The sequence below is a fragment of the Marmota marmota genome, unplaced genomic scaffold, assembly GCF_001458135.2.
Source record: "Marmota marmota marmota unplaced genomic scaffold, marMar, whole genome shotgun sequence".
Taxonomy (NCBI): Eukaryota; Metazoa; Chordata; class Mammalia; order Rodentia; family Sciuridae; genus Marmota; species Marmota marmota.
In genome coordinates, this window is record NW_025999991.1 from 3,322,178 (window position 1) to 3,334,677 (window position 12,500).

The 12,500-nt window shown below is 36.9% G+C and overlaps 1 pseudogene; it reads left to right on the plus strand.

Annotated features, from left to right (window-relative positions):
* The first annotated feature begins 7,616 nt into the window (after window positions 1-7,616).
* Window positions 7,617-8,760, plus strand: LOC107153963 (annotated as a pseudogene).
* The last annotated feature ends 3,740 nt before the right edge of the window (window positions 8,761-12,500 follow it).

The following is a 12,500-nucleotide window of genomic DNA, read 5'->3' on the forward strand; positions in this document are numbered from 1 at the left end:
ATATATATATATTTATATTTTTCCCTTTGGAAAGAAACCAAAAAAGGACAACATTAACAAGTTAACCTAACTCCATTCCAGTTTTATAAAATATGAAGGATGAATGTGGTGGGGAAAGAAAGAACTAACCTATAAATTTTTTTTGAAAACACTCTTTTGATTTGCTACTGTAGGGCTAAAGACAACAAAACCTATACATAAATTCTGAAATTTGGTTCATGAATCTATATTATGTGTATTACAGAATTGAAAGTAAGTATTACTCTGTGAGAGAAAGATACAGGTAAGCAAAGAGGAAAGACTGGAAAGAATCCTAGCCATGTTGCTCTGAAATCAGGTGTCAATGTGCATTCAGTGACTGACAGATGGTAAATAGTAGGTGGAGTTAGATGTGATAATGATGATGAAGACATGTAAATCTGATGAAGATGACAATAATGATGGACATAGTCAGGTGGAGAGCTAATGGATGGATGGATATATGATATATGATAGATAGATAGATAGATAGATAGATAGATAGATAGATAGATAGATAGACAGACAAATAGATGATCCTTCTCTATCCATGGGGTATGTTCTAAGACCCCCACTGAGTGGCTGAAACCGCTGATAGCACTGAACCCTACAAATACAGTGCTTCTATATACAAAAGCCTCTTGGAGGAATAAGTTTTCTGATCCATGTTACACATAAATCTTCAAGCTCCACTGGAAGTTTGTCACACCCCTGCTCTACCATGGTATGAGATAGCCATGAAAGGACATTCTTCTCCTCCACTTCCCTCCCCTCAGGTTTCTACTCTGCCTGGTCAGCAAGGGTTTCTCAGCTCTCCAGCCCTCAGGCTGGTGGGAATGAGAGAGGCACTCGAGTTTTCCTGGTCTTGTGCTTGGCAGCGCTCCACAGCTGTCATGTCTCGGGGGAGCCTATTTGCTGTGTGGGTCTGAGGGCTGGGGAGCAGCACACCCTCTATGACCCCTCCACTGTGGAGGACCTAAGCTTCTGGTGCTACACTCTCAGCAGCTGCTTCAGCTTCTTCTAGGGGTTTAAATATATATATATATATATATATATATATATATATATATAATAGATATATATTGATATATATAATAGAATATATAATATACATATATTATAATATTTATATATTATATATTCTCTCCTCTCTCTTTCTCCCATCTCTCTTTCTTCCTTCTGTTTCTCCCTCTCATACTTATGGAATCTCCCATACTGTCCCACCTGCCTTCCTGGACAGGGTCTGTGGCAGCTCTGCGCTGGTTTCCTCTCACTCATAGCTCAAGGGGAAGCCCGCCTGCAATTCTGAGCTGACACAGTCAGAATGTGCCACACATCTCTCTTTCTCCTGTGATCACAAGTTAGGCAACCAACTTCATGTGCATTTGTTTCTCAGGTATGAGCTGAACTTTGGTCTTTGAAACTCTAGGAAATAAATATCAAACTACATATATTTTCTAAGTAAAGCCCCTTCTTCTGAACTTAGAGTTGAGAGAGGAAACTTTTCCTAATCTTCACCTCCTGTCTTAGCTTTCCATCTTCTTGGCAGGCTGACAATAATTGCAGAAACCACCTTGGGGAGCCTTACAGAAAGTTCTGTATTCCCCTTTGCAATGTAGGACCTCCTTCCTCTAAGTTTTCCTCTAACACTAAAGAATGAAGTACCTCCATTTAAAACGGCTCTTTAGATTTATCTAAGACATGTTCTCAGAAGTTGAGTTTTCTGTTCATTTGCTTCTGTCTAGATGTTTGTTGAGCACTTGAATATACTGGAAACTAAAGAATTAAAAGAAAGAGACTACTCAATGTTTAGTGAAGCTTATAGAAGTAACTAAATGGGAAAAAATTGGTCCCGTTACCAAAATCAGTAAGAAAATATGGTAGAATGATAAGATTTCCTCTTTGTCTATGTGTCCTCTGATAATGATGGTCGGTCTGCTGGGACTCACACTTGTGACTAAAAGTAGTGACACACTTGGAGATAACTAGCTTACCAAAAATTCTCTCCTTCTTCTCTCTTGACATTTCAAGACTATAAATGACAAGTTTGGAATCATTTTCTGAAAGTTTATTTCAAGTAGTTTGTAGATGGTTTTCCCACATATGAGGAGATGTAATCAATAGGAAATAGGAATACTTTCCAATTTAACAGTAAAATGTAGAAATGACTAAAAATTAGTTTTCATTAAAGTTTCTAGACAATAGAAAAGGATGAAGGAAAATATTAAAAATAATGTGGGGATTTTGCTTATGATATAATATCACACACTCCAGCACTTTCCCCAGGCAGTGAATCATTGCTGCCAAAGAGCAGTATAGAAATTGAAAATTTGAAAAATGACAAAACATTATAGAAGAGAATCATGAGGTTAAGTGAACTGGCAAATCTAAAGTGAAATCACCTCAATCTAAATGACAGACACAACTTTGTGAAAATGTGAACATTAATTCTGAACAAGTGCCGTTCATCAAGTAGAGTCCTTATGGTTTGCATGGTAAGACTGCTTGCTTTTATGAATTTTTTATATTTGCATTATTTTATCATAAAGCATTTAGCAGCCTCCCTATGCTTCTCCCCTTTAAATACCAAAAGTATATTTTTCTACTTTGTACAAAGTAGAAGAGGCAAAGTGACAGAAAACATCTTTTCTTGGTTGACTTGCATTCTTAAATGATCTCAACATGCTTTACAAATACACTGATTAAATCTTACAATAACACTGAAATTGAAATAATGTAAGAAAGAATCTCATTATAAACTTCATTTTGGCAAAAATAAGGTACCTTGGAACTTTGTTTATTAGCCCAGGGTCAAGTACTTTTCATGTCCCAAAAATGATGTGCTGAGTAACAGGAACAGCAGAGCCGGGCTCAGAGGGGTGAAGAATGTGCCGCTTCCTGGGTGATGAGATCTGAGTGAATTAGATCCCCTTCCTGACTTGCTCAGTGATGGCTGAAATGCTCTCCAACGTGGCCAGATTCTCTCATCTCAGAGTTAATTGAAACCTTAAAATCAAAATACCTCTGTTCAGTTCAAAGGAGAGCTATTGCAGTTTTTTTTTTAATTCATATTCAGCAAAGGAAGATACCAGTTAAAACATGAGGATTTTGAACAATCTGACAGAAGATGGCGTTTTCATGGTAAAGGAGGGAGGAACTCAGAGAGATCCCCAGGTACTCTAAGAAGGTCCCCATCTTGAATATGTTGGGCAGGCTCTGGACATTTGCCTTCTGTTGCCATTCCCTGGTTGCAGAGTGGCTAATGCATCCCATAGATGTGGGCCTTTAGGTCACAGAGCCTATCAACGGCTACTTCAGATACAGATAACAGAAGTACTAACATATTCAGTGCCGAGGCTGGACAAACCATAATTCCATCATCAGCATCAGCATCATCCAACCTATATTCATTTTCTAGAAAGTGCCATGAATAATGTTGAGAACACTAAAGATAAAGGACAAACAACATTCCCAAGTGTAAGCCCAGATATGAGAATGAAAAAGTAATACTTATGAAGTCAGTGAAACTTTGGTTCCCCTTCATGCATTCTATCTTCTTTGCATAAACACATTGTTACTATATTTAATTAAACTGGTATTAAAATGTAACTATTTTTGAACAACAAATAAATAAACATTTATATCAAAAGAGATGTAAATTGGTGAATGAGACTGGTCTCTACTGGGGGCAGGTATTTGATGGGCAAAGGGTGACAGCCATACTACTAGCTGCCATACAAAATGGAAATATAAAACTTTATATCTACATCATGTTTTAATATTTAATTTCACTATAACATTCAAACCCACAACTACCAAGAGCACAATTCTTATATTTATAAATGAGAAAACTAGTGAAACAGAAAAGCTGAGTTTTCCTCCAAGGCTTAATTATCCTCTGCCTTAAAGACTAGGATCACTATTTCACATGCTATGAGAACATCATTCATCTATTTAGGAATTATTCAACCTAAATGCCCTTCAGTGGATGAATGTATAAAGAAAATGTGGTATATATACACAAATGGAATATTACTCAGCGATAAAAGAGAATAAAGTCATGGCATTTGCAGGTAAATGGATGAACTTGGAGAATATGATGCTAAGTGAAGTTAGCCAATCCAAAAAAACCATATGCTGAATGTTTTCTCTGACATAAGGAGGCTGATTCATAATGGGGTTGGGAGGGGGAGCATGGGAGGATTAAACGAACTCTAGATAGGGAAGAGGGGTAAGGGAGAGGCCACGGGGGTTAAAAAGATGGTGGAATGAGATGGATATCATTACCCTAAGTGCATGTATGAAGACACGAATGGTGTGAATATAATTTGTATACAACCAGAGATATGAAAAATTGTGCTCTATGTGTGTAATATGAATTACAATGCATTCTGCTGTCATATATAATAAATTAGAATTTTAAAAACCTGGTCAAAATATGCCATTGTTAAGTTATAGTCATAAGTAATACATTGCTCTTGGCCCAAGATTCATGATCCTTGGGAAAATACACTTGCACAAATAAAGGCATGATAACCTGAAGGAATGCTACTGGAAACATGTGCATAGCAGGGGATAGGTCTGGGGCACTGTATTCATTTTCCATGGCTGCCATAACAAGTTATTAAAACATTAAAGATGACTTGCAAATACATGAATTTATTATGTACCATTTCTGTAATTACCAAGTCCAAAATGGGTCTCAGTGGGCAAAAATCAAGGTGTCAGCAGATGGTTCCGGAGGTTCAGAGAAGACAGCCCCACTGCCTTTCCCATCTTCTAGGGTATTGCCATTATCCTGGGCTGTGACCCACCCTTCACTTTCCCAGCCAGCAGCACTGTACCTCTCTGCCACTGCTGCCTGAGTCAGCTGTGAACTCTCCTCTTCCACCTCCCTCTTCCACTCCTAAGGCCCTTAGAGATTATTTTGGGTCATTTGAATAATACAGTGTAACATTCCTATTTCAAAACTGAAGTTAGCAACCTAATTCTATCAACACCCTTGATTCCCTTATCACCAACATGTTCCCAGCTTCTGAGGACAAGAGCCTGAACATTTGCGGGGAGCATTATTCTGTTGACCGCCTTTGCAAAGAAGGAAGTAGAGAGGCTAGAAGTCATCAGGAAAAATGTTTCAATGATCAGACCTGAAATACGATCATGAGCAGGTTACTCTGGGAGTTCAGAAGAGGGAGAGATCAACCAGAATATTAACGCATTCATGTGATGAGACAGCAGGTATTATAACTGACAGTCCTTCCCTGAAAGTAAATCTACACACACCCCATCAACTCTGAAGGCTGTGCTGAGCAGGAAATGTTCTTGACATACCAATGAGAAAGACAGAAATTAGTTCAAAGATAAATTCCTTTTCTTGTGACAAACTTATGTTTAAATTGACCAAAAAGCACCTAACATACAAATTTGCGAATTGAAGGGGTGTTTTAGCAACTTGTCAGCAAATAAAATTTAGCTCTTCATTTTGTAATTTATGCATGTTTGCATTAGCATTTTAATCCTTGAAAAATTAATAAGTTCAAGTTTGTTATTAATTAAAAAAGAAATACATATGACACAGAAAGTTTGAGTTAGTTAATTAATATCATTGTTCTCTAGATATTTTTCTCATTATACCAGGTCATATGTTCAAGTGATTCTTCAAATTCAATGTGTATGTAATGTTTATTTTTAAATTTTATTTTCAGTGCTCTTTATTTTGAATAATTTTAGATCTATATAAAAATTGAGTAGATAGTGTATATACCTTGCACGCAGTTTTGCTATTATTAATTCCTCTCATCAGTATGGTACTTGTGCTACATTTAATCCAACAGTATCAACATACCATCACTACCTGAAGTCCACGCTTGACTCAGATTTCCTGAGTTTTGTCAGTTTTTCCTTTTCTAGTGTCTCATCCAGGGCATACCACATTACTTCCAGTCATTACATCTTCTTCGGTTCCTCTTGACTGTGATGGTTTCTCAGATGCTTCTGTTTTTTGTTGATTTTAATAGTGTCAAGAAGTACTAGCCAGATGTTTGTTTTGTAGGATGCTCTTTTATTGGAATTTGTCTGAAATTTTGCTCATTATTAGATTATCTGTTTTGGGAGGAAGACCATAAGGTAAAGTACCACTTTCCTAGCATCACATCAAGAGTACCTACTCTCTGTATCACCATTGATGTTAGCTCTGATCATGTGACTTAGGTAGTATTTGTCAGTCTTCTCCAATGAAAAGTTTCTCTTCCCCACATGATGTTCTCTTTGGATGGAAGTCACTACACTCAGTGCAAATTTCATTAAGTGGAAAGTTAGGATTCCCCTCCTTACGAGAAAGGGTAGCTACCTAAATTATTTGCTATTCTTCTAAATAGGATATTTATAAAGCCCCTTCATTGATTTTTTTAAGTCATTTATTTATAATACTGTGTACTCATGGAGCTGTGTTCCCATGCTTTAGGTTATAATCAAATATTTATTTTGTTGCTACAACTGATCAAATTGTTATTAAAAGGAGATAATGATACTTAAAATATTTTAATTAAATTATGAGTAATAATGCAATACAAAGGCTACATCTGTTAAATTTGTGTATTATATAACATTTTAATTAGACAAGTAAGACTAGATACCCTGAATATGTAAGTTCTTCCTTAGTCATTGTTATAGAATTTACCATTACAAATTTAGCTATTTTAGATTCATACAAAACTTCACTTCCCAAACAATGTTATGGCTAGAATATTTTATTCAGTGCCACCTGTTTGAATAATAATAAATCTATTTCTTTTCATGTCCCTTATTATTTGGCAGCTGAACTGACTAAATATGATTTAGCTAGAGAAGCGTTCTTTATATTTGAACTAAAATACAAGACACTGAGAACAAATAATAATATTATAATTGCTTTTAGAACTCAAAATTCGCTGCAGGCATATTTTACAGGATTTAAATGGTATAAAATAAAATTACTCTTACCATGGTGATATCCAGGGTTCATATCTGAGTTCAGAAGTACTTTGAATACATTAAATATATGTATTATTGTGAGCAGAAATACATTTCTCTCTTTGCCTGATCTCATTGGTCAAATGCATGATTTAACATTCTGTGCAGCTGTAAAGAGGAATTGAATTCTCAATGCTTAATTACTTTAGCCAGTTTCCATCTGTTACTTGATTTCAGGCCTTTTCTCCAACTTTAGATGACATAGAAATTCTGCAAGCAGTGCCATTGCATGATGGGAATTTCATGCTAAAATGTATAGACTTAATGTTCACCTTCAAATTCATTTACCCAGCATCCTGGCCCTATGTGACCTCCAAGTGTATGAAATGGGTTTTATTTCTGTGTCCTTATATACTTTTTACAACTGCAAACCTAACATGAAAAAAAGTATAATCTTAAATTGCCTTTTCTGAGTCAGTCACACCTCTGATCAAATAAAATGGAATTTTAAAAGTGTAAAGTAAATTGAGGTCTAACCAACTTGCCATTTTGAAATTTCAGTCTTTCTTTCCGGTATGGTCACTGTTCCCAACCCACTCTAGATAACAGTGATATCCAAGATACTTAACATTATTTTAAAACACTAAACACCTTATCGGGGTAAAACAAAAGAAGTCCTTGAATTGTTAGACAGTCCAAGAAAAATCCTCTTGCATTTCAAGACCCAGACTATAGCAAGAAACACAGCTAGAAAGAGTCACCTGAAGGATAAGCTGCAATTCCAAATAAAATGAACAGTTGTGTTTAAGTTGTCACGGGAAGCAGTTGTCAGAACTGCTCTCAACAGAAAACATGAGGAGAGAGCTCATTGTGCCCCGTGTGAAATGATTCCAACTAGATGGGTTTGCAAAATAGTGACTGGTTGTTTTCTCAAAGGAGATCTTGGTATCAAGGAAGGATATAAGTTTTGTCCCCTAAATTGAATATGTTTTTCAAGGATGATGGAAATAATGACCCACAGTGATCTAAGGAAGAGCTAATTGCCACATAATTTTGCTTTGCTGAACTCATGATAGGCCAAACTGAAGTCGGTATCATAGCCATGCAACAAGGGGTATTTCTGAATTACTGGAGAAATCCTGATTATCCCAGAACTGTACACTGGTCAACCAAATTCAGTGCTGATATAGTAACTACCAGAGAAATTGCTGTTTCTGATTTTATTGGTAATAATTCCTGGAAATTCACCATTAGGAGATGAAGGATGGTCAAAAGACAGTCATGGTGACCTCAGAGAAATTACCCTTGAAGGGCTCCAGATGATAAAGGAAAACTTTGAGTGGGTGGAAGAGAGTAGAGTTGCTTCTAATATCCAAGTCAGCACAGGCTTGTAGTATTGGTGAGTTCATTTTTTTTAAGACTATCACAATGAAAAAAATCAAAAAGCCTTGTGGAAATCTTGGAATCCTGAGTCAACTTCAGGTAATGTCTGCCCAAAAGGAGTCGGATGAAATTCTGGGTATTAAAGCTGAAAGCAAAGGGGATGGCAATTCTGCTGGGTTTGTGGCAGTGACAGGCAGAAGCAGTGGTGAGGGCCGGTGGTGCCTGATCCCTGCATATCCAGGTATCGATAGGCTGTCATCCCCTCACGCCAGGCTGGGGTGCTCAGGATGTGAGGTCTTCTCCCCGATTACCCAGGGGTCTAGGTTGTTCAAGCACACTTTCTCCAGAAGGATCAGCTCCGCTTAGATATCTGGATTAAATGACCATTTGGTATGGGCCAAACTGTAAACAAGCATCCAGAAAATATACACCTAAGAATGTCATTGCATTTTCCAGGGGAAAATCTATAAATTTCTAGTGTAGTTGCAGGAAAAAAAAATCAAGCAAGATGAATCACTGAACCATCAAGCCTCACACCTCTTTTCTTCCCTCTCACTGCTGTGGGCCCAGGGACCGGACACTTCTCCTCATGGTCCCTCATGCATGGCTGCCAGGGACCTGCCAGGAACAACAGGTTCTGTCACCTACCTCGGCTTCTACTTTTGGACATTGCTCAGTGGCCCTATAGGATCACCTCCCATGCCTGGAGGTGGCCCCAGCGTGATCTAACAAGGTTCCTCACCTTATAGTATTATACATCTTTCATATTCAGGTAAGACTAAATCAAGCTGGAAAGCTACATAAGAGTATGCAAGATTCTTCGACCTGTAAATCTCATTAAGGAAAAACAAAAACAAGAGATCCACACGTGTTCATCATTCAGAAAGTCTAATGAATATAGATCAGTACTGAAATAATACAAAGTACGTGTGAACTTAATTCTGTAGCTACATATAATGATGATGGCATATGATTTCATTTTTAAAATGTAGACTCCATGTATGCCTTTTTGCTTATACTTTTCAGATATATGTGAATTTTGAGGGAAAAAGACTGTAACTTTTATTACCATGACTCTATAGGGCACATGTTTTTATATGTATATGTATTTGTTTATATACATAAAATATAAGAACTAATCCAAACAATGTTTTCCTCTATTACCAACTGCATTTAATTAAAGCTTTAATTTTTCACTGAATTATTACAGGGCTGCCTCTAGACATATTTCTTATAATCTCCATGAACCTGCATCACTGTTCTTACAAAACCCTTCTGACCTGCATGTTTGCTTAGGGGCTGATCTTGGGATGTGGTGACCCTGACAGCAGGCCCTTGGAGCTGAGGCACTTAGCCCCATGCTGTTCTAGACATACCGACTGCAGTGCAGTTTCCAGAATGTGACAAGCTCTGTCTGCATACTGTCTCCTGTCTTTACCTGTCTTTCTGATTTCCTCCAACTCTTTTTGACCCCTACATGCCATTCTAACTGTGTTAAGCAATCATCTTTTCAGTGCAATGTGTCCCACCCTCTCCTAAAACCAGCTATACTCTTGCCTGCCATAGCAAACAGTCAATACGACTTCTGCAGCCTCTATAAATTACTAGAAAACATCCATTTACTTGTTTGTTTGTATTTAAGGATCCCAAGTATCCTCATAGATAACATGTACAGTTATCACAAATGTGTTATGTGCATGATAAAATCATTTGACATTTGTTATCTGTATTGTTTTCTTCTTAACTCCCAAGTCGGACAACATGGTGAACATGGGTCAATTGTATGGAATATTCAAAAGCTGAAAATCCAAGGACACTGCATTGCAGGACTGTTGCAAGGGGGCTGTGTGGGTTGTTTTACTGTGTAGCCTGTCCTCGTTACCACATTGGTGTGCCACAATTATTAGAATCTTTCCTTCAGTTTTCGTCTTAGAATTTAAGCTGATTTCTTTGTACTTTGACCTTATAAGGAATAAAACTACACTAGTATATTTCCAGTACAAATCCTATTGTATTGTTTAAGCGTTTTTTGCATATCTCTCCTCTAAATCAATCAGACTAAATTTTATTTCTCTACTCACTGAAAACCATGATTTTTTCCCCCATTGAAAACATAGTTATTCAAAACCATGAGGAATGTGTATGGCAACTCTTATTTTACCTTCTCAATAAATACAAGCAAAAGAATTTAATTACTAGAAAAGTGATTAAAGATTTCTTAAAGAATCATTAATTTTTTCAATTATAAATAGCAGTAGAACACTATTTTCAATAAATAAAAATTTCATTTTCCTCATTAAAATATGTGCAGTGGTGTTTAAAATATTAAAGTTCTTTATGCATACCTCTTTGGAGAACATATGGTAATTTCTTTGTAGATATGAATTGATAGATTCTGATCTCTATAAGTGAGAAATCATTATGACACAAATGCTTGCATTTTGCACAAAATATGATAAACATGTCCACTAAAGGCATTTCTAAAATAGCAATAAAAGAATTGATCATTATAATGAAATGAAATTCACATCAGTATCTAAGCATTTGGAGGTTCCTTTCACTTAAAATATTATTGATGAGTTCATCAAAAAGAGCATTCTTTGTTCAGGAATCAATCAAAGTGGGGGGAAAAAGCTGAAATTTTTGTAAATACCTTGATTCAAAATGTGGTAGTGATGTTGACGGGAAGGCACATCATTGGTCACATGAAAACCTCATTAGTTTGAAGAGATGTAAAATAAAATATTTTCCTTGCTTCAGAGAGCTTTTGTGTGCATGAGTTTTCATATGTATCAGAGATTACTGCAGAATAATGAAACTCAGCTCCGAAGCTCATTTAGGAAAAAACATAATTTTAAGTAATAAAACCCTTGTTTTGAGTCAGATATGACAACTGAAGAACAGAGCACATTATGCTATGCTTTATCTCTTTTTAGACTCTGTGTTCTCAGACCAACAGGGCATGGATGCATCAGGAATGACATAACCACCCCAAACAGGCTCCTTGTCACCACAGGACCATACCGAGCCCTGGGGGTTGATGCTTTCAGGTTAGCTGCTCCAAAGGCTGCTACAGTGAGCACCTGCTCTTAGAACTAGACCTCCCCACTCTCATCTCTGGAGGACAAGTGGATGAAGCCTACTTCCCTTGCTTGTTCCAAGGTTTTGCAGTGCAAGCCAATCACCTGGGTGAAAAACTCTACTCTTAAAATACCAGGAGCTGCAGGTTGCATTAGTAATTGAGGAGCCTGGCTCCTGAAAAGTAGACATCCATGCATCTTGGCAGTATCACATTGAGGAATTTCTGGTATATATTCTTTAAAAAGTCCTTGGTCGAGGGTAAATAACCTGATGCTCATTTATCACCTGATTAATAATGAGAACTCATTTATTCCTCTTTCTTTCAGCTATGCTTCAGCAGCAATAATCACTTCCATACCTCAATTTCTTTTTGGATAAATCATTCCAATTGCAATGCAATAAAAATATTTTTAACAATGACCATGTAAAATTCTTCATTTATTTTTCACCTTTTAATACCCAAACATCATAGATAATCATAATCATTTGAATTTTGTATAATTAAAACAATTTAGGATGTATGCTTCAAGCCTAGGCTACATATAGTACAAATCTAGAAAGTAGCATACAACACAGGCTCTGAAGAATTTTTTCATTTTTTAAAATAATTCTTTATGAGATTCAAGTATGTCAAAACTACCATGAAATGTAAAATGTCCTAAGGGTTTGAGGAGAAGATGCAGCAACTAACGGGGGGGAGGGGCAAGGGTGGGAAGGACACATTTTACCAAAGAAAATTACTTGACCTGAGTCAGATATCAAAGCATGCTAGTAAGTTTAAGGAAGTTTCATGAATTGGGGACAGGAAAGATGTCCTTCAGAGCCTAAGTTGCACTCAAAGGCAAGGGGGCTTACAGGAGGTCCTGAACCTGTGGTGTAGAAACGAATCATCCACTGGCTTGGCAGAGATGCTGAGTGCTATGTGGCTCTGCTTATTGACTCTGAAACCCAGCTTTTACCATCAGCAAAAGGGAGAGGTGAATGGATAATTGGTAATTGATCACTGAAATGACACTTGATAAAGACAACTTTAGAGAAAATTAATGTGATGTCTGGCCCCAACAGCT